Below are 6,000 nucleotides of genomic sequence, written 5' to 3' on the forward strand. Positions count from 1 at the left end.
ATTAGTGTCTAAACCATAGTAGTTTACTCTGTCAAATGCTTTTCTCACATCCACAAAACAAAGGAAAACAGGAGAGGCTGATGATAGGTAGTAGATCAGCAATTCTTTCAGTATGTAGATGCAGGTGTCGGTTGAGTGGTTTGCTTTAAACCCGAACTGGTTGTCAGTGGTGTGTAGAAAGGGGAGAAGTCTCACTAGAAGAACAGACTCAAGTATCTTCGATGCGATCGTTGTGATTGCAATCGGCCGGTTATTGCCAGGGTCAGCTGCATCCTTTAGCTTGTTTTTTGATTAATGGTACAAGTAGACTAAGAGTAGGGAGTCTGGAAGAAACTGGTGAATTATGGACGCACTGAATAGTGCGCTAGCAAAATGTAAATTATCGGATGACAGCATTTGAAAGCCTCTGCGGGAAGACCATCTAATTGCTAAGTCTGTTTTAGGATGTGACCGTCTGATCTCCGATTACCCTGGATTATCACTTCGATTTACCTTGTTTACCTTGTAACCCTTCTTTTCAACTGTATCTGATTTGTGCCTCGACAATGTCTATTAAGGGATGAAAGCGCTCGCACAACTACGAATTTCTGTCTATTATTTTCCATGTGATATTCACAAATATATATATATATATATATATAGATATATATATATATATATATATATATATATATATATATATATATATATATATATATATATATATATATATATATAATATATATCTATATATATATATATATATATATATATATATATATATATATATTAAATATATATATTTTATATATATATATATATATATATATATATATATATATATATATATATATATATATATCTATATATATATATATATATATATATATATATATATATATATATATATATATATATATAATATATATATATATATATATATATATATATATATATATATATATATATATATATATATATATATATATATATATTATATATAGTATACATACAATAATAATAATAATAATAATAATAATAAAATAATAATGTTGTGTGAACTTGATCCTTACAAAAAAAAAACAACTGAATCTTCGGCGGAAAACTCTGTTATCTTTGTTTATCTTTACTCTCTCTCTCTCTCTCTCTCTCTCTCTCTCTCTATCCTTTTAATCCACGTTAGTTGTAAATCAGAACCGAGAGTGAGATGTATTCGACTGAATGTGAAGGGAAAACGCGAGAAAAAACACGAACTTGCTTTTAATGTTCTGTGATTCTCGAGTTGACGTTAAATACAAAAACTCTCGATTTTTCCTTTATGAATCGAGCTTTAAATATTGAGGAGAGAGAGAGAGAGAGAGAGAGAGAGAGAGAGAGAGAGAGAGAGAGAGAGGCTGGAGGGGGAGTCGGTGGGGGGGGGGTGGTTAGTGGTAGTAAGGAGGAAGGGGAGGAACTGTAGGAGGAGCCAGACGGTATGGCATTACAAGGATACTAAAATAGTATTAAGGCAGTAATAAATCTTTAACAATATTTTCGTACTTGTTACGAATTAGGGTAAATTTTCAGCATGACTAAATATTTACATTATATACATGTACCCATTTATGAAGCACGAATACTGGTACTTAAAACAAATAAGAGAGAGAGAGAGAGAACGTCGTATAAGACATATGAGGCAAAATGCATTTCCATGAAGGGATTAATGGTTCTACAGTCCTTGTAATAATAATAATAATAATAATAATAATAATAATAATAATAATAATAATAATAATAATAAGAATTTAGATACGGAGAAATATAGATGCGTTATAACTGATATTCATTATTAGTTTATAATAATATTCATAAGCCAATGGAATTGTTTTTATTAATAATAAGGTAAATTCTGTATCCATTGCATAAAAAAGTGTACACATAAAAGCCTGAAATTCTTAGACAAAAGAAATGAAGGTATTTAGATCTCCAGAGAAGTAGTGTTCAGACAGATGACATTCTCTTAATTTCTTTTTGCCAGCAACATTGCTCTCTATTTAATATTTAAGCAGCTTTGCACAGTTCTGGGATGTGTTTTACGAATTCTGTTGCAACGTAGTTCTGTATTTTTCTCCTCAGCATCGCGAATTCCCAAGATTATTCTAGGATTTTCTCATTTCACGGGAAAGGCAAAACTGAGGTTTGGAGTTTTTCTTTTCTGGTTCGCAATTTTATTGTTCTCTGTTGGTTTGTGTGTTTTTTTTTTTTCTTAATCTAATGTGCATCATATTTTATACTTCGTATTCAATTACGCTGTCAAGGTATAATTTTGCCTTTATTAGGTTTAATTATGTTTTCATGTCATATACTTTCAAGTATCTTTTTTTATTAAAAACGAATAATGGGTTATTATGTACACTACGTCTGATGTTCCTTTATGTATGTATGTATGTATGTATGTATGTATGTATGTATGTATGTATGTATGTTTGTTTTATTAAATTTAATTTGACTTCAATGGCCATAAACTCATGAACACAGGAACCTAAAATTTTTCGATTGCCTGTTCCCTTTTCGATATAATAATTACTGGAAGTCTGAATCTGTCATTTCAGACGGAAAGGATACGAACCTGTGTTAATAGAATTCATAAACCCACTGCTAAATCCTATGTAACCTTAAGTATAAGTATTCACTTGATATATTTTACTTACATATTAGAGCAGTCCAATTAATATATTCCACGATTAATTTATAACTTTTGCATTATTTTTTTTACGCTATGCATTGTGGGAAAATAGTCTCGTTATTATTATTATTATTATTAATATTATTATTATTATTATTATTTCGGAAGATGAAAAACCTATTCACTGGAACAAAGGCATTACGGCCATTGACTTGAAATTCAAGCTTCCAAAGAATATGGTGTACATTTCAGTAATAATAATAATAATAATAATAATAATATAATAATAATAATAATAATAATAATAATATAATAATAATAATAATATCAATATATTGATTATACCATTAATAATACTGTTCATCACAATTACATAAAAATTCTTTTATCCTAATAATAAAATATGATAAAATAATTTAATCTAGAGATAAACACTACGAGGGAATTAAAAAGAAAAACACTGAAAAAACAGATTTATTTCCTTTCCACTTTCCCTATTCCGTCGAAAGACACTTTCCTTTTTTCCCCTTTCAAAAACTCGGTGTTGCCACCCTTAGGAGATAAAACATGTTTGCGACAGAGAGAGAGAGAGAGAGAGAGAGAGAGAGAGAGAGAGAGAGAGAGAGAGATAGAGCCCCCAGATCCAGTCAGTCAGATAGGAGAATTGAGGGAAAAGATACCATCGCCCTCCGAAATCACCACTGCAACTGGAGACCACAGGAAAATCCCATCTTTTCTCTCCATTGCTGTTTTCCATTTTCATTCAAATTCTGCGTGCGTAGGGAGAGAGAGAGAGAGAGAGAGAGAGAGAGAGAGAGAGAGACCCTTTCCCTCTGAGTTTTCCTAAGGATGGTTTTATGTTCTTGAAGGAGTAAAGAAATAGGAATATGTTTTTATTCGTGTATCCTTCATGATGCTATTAATGATTAATATAGCAGCATTAATGTTCTATTCACAATTCCTTCATGTTGAAAATGAATAATTCTTTCATATAACTTTTGTCATCAATAAATATTTTCCTGTAATTATATTACTCTATTGACTAAATTGTGATCGCAAAAGTAAGCTTTGATATTAGAAGTTATCATAACATTCATCGTTTTATAAATATTTTGAAAACTGTAGTATTAAATACCATTTACGTTTCAAATTAATTGCTATCCAAATGTTGCTGTAAAAATAATAAAATCACAGTTCTAGGTAGCGCAGGAATCATACATGAATGACACATAACAATTGACACCCAGTCAAAGAATATTAATGTATGTATATAAGAATAGGTGCTTAAAAAACGTTATTGTTGTACTAGCGAACATTATCATTCAAACTATTTGTATTTTAAGCTTTAAAGCGAAGGCACGTTTATGCATTAAGGGACAAAGAAAGATCTCTCGTTGAATACTGAACATTACATTTATCTATGCTGTATCTTATATAAATATTTTTATATGCCAGTGACCATTTGCACAATTCATGTTAGTCAGTATTACAGGGACTACTTTGATGGGAGAAGCGGATGTATTCAGGGAACTAACATTTATTTAATCAATACAAAAACTTATTATAAATTTCCTTATACATAAATAATTAATCATGCTAAATATTTTAGATGATTAGTATAACTGCTTGTTCATAAGGCGAATGAAGCCCCAAAAGTAGGTTTCATTTTATAGATCTTAGCGTTGTTCAGAGTGAAAAAGCATTAACAAATTATTGCAATTATTAGATATATATTCTCATTGTGTATTACGTCCTGCTACGTTGACTTAATTAAATCAATAAAATAATTTCCCATTCATAAATACTAAATAATTCTGTACACCTGTCACTTCTGATGAATGAATAATATGGATTTGAAATGTTCTACAACACAATGTTTCGGTAAGTCACTAAACCTTTGAAAGTACATATTTATACATATAAAATAATATATATATATATATATATATATAGTATATATATATATATATATATATTATATATATATATATATATATATCAATATAGGGGATCCACAGCAATATCCTTGTTTATCAAGATATAATATATTTATGGAAATATATACAAAGCTTAAGCTTCGTCCTTCCTCCTGTGGACTTGATCACTAAGCAAATCTTAGTGATAAAGTCCACAGGAGGATGGACGAAAGCTTTTAAGCTTTGTATATATTTCCGTAAATTTATTATATCTAAAATAAACAAGGATATTACTGTGGATCACTCTATTGACTTCTTCGAAGCACGGTACAGTGTTTTTATATTGCATATATATATATATATATATATATATATATATATATATATATATATATATATATATATACATATATATATATATATATATATATATATATATATATATATATATATATATATATATATATATATATATATATATATATATATATATATAAACAGAAAGAGGCAGAGAGAGAGACCGTAGCAAATATCAGTATGCAAAGAATATTCCAGTGTTCCGATAAGCGATTCCAGGAGCATACATCGTTCGAGACCAACTTATTTCCATTTGACTTAAAGTCTTCATATATAAGGTAAAAAAAAAAAAGAAAAAAAAAAAAAAAGAAATTGCAATAAAGCATCCGACGGCAAATGTTGTTAGGAAAGGGGGGGGAATTTTTTGGGGAATGGAGGCAGGATAATAATCGCCATGAATCGCGCTTCCTGTGCAGTGGGTAGGTTTACACGATGCTGTTTGTCTCTGTCTTTCTATCTATCTATTTATCCATCTATCTATGTGTTCATATCCATATATATATATATATATATCATATATATATATATATATATATATATATATTATAATATATATATATATATATCTATATATATATATATATATATTATATATATATATTTATTTATATATATATATATATATATATATATATATATATATGACTGGTAAAAGTGTTCTGTAACAACGAAATTCCATCTAATAAAAGGAGCCCATAAAAAACACCAAAATGTAGAGAGAAAAGTACTATATTTCAGAGACTGCTGTCCTCTCTCTTCAGGTATATTAGATGTTATAATAAGTAGATCCGACAAAGACGGCAAAATTGTAATAATGGACAAAGGATTCTACTCGACAAAATCAACCAGCTCCTTAGCGACACAAATACTTACGAAAAACTGACGAAAAATCCCCTCCAGAACGTTCCCACAGAATTTTTTCGGAAAGTAAGATTAATTGGCCAAGACAAAAAGAGTATTGAACTATTAGAGAAATTTAAAGTAATTAATCCTAAATTACCCTACTTTTATGGTCTTCCCAAAACTCACAAAGACAATCTTCCATTCAGACCCATCGTTTCATGCGCCGGAGCTTTCAATTAC

The sequence above is a fragment of the Macrobrachium nipponense genome, chromosome 1 (genome assembly GCF_015104395.2).
Source record: "Macrobrachium nipponense isolate FS-2020 chromosome 1, ASM1510439v2, whole genome shotgun sequence".
NCBI lineage: Eukaryota > Metazoa > Arthropoda > Malacostraca > Decapoda > Palaemonidae > Macrobrachium > Macrobrachium nipponense.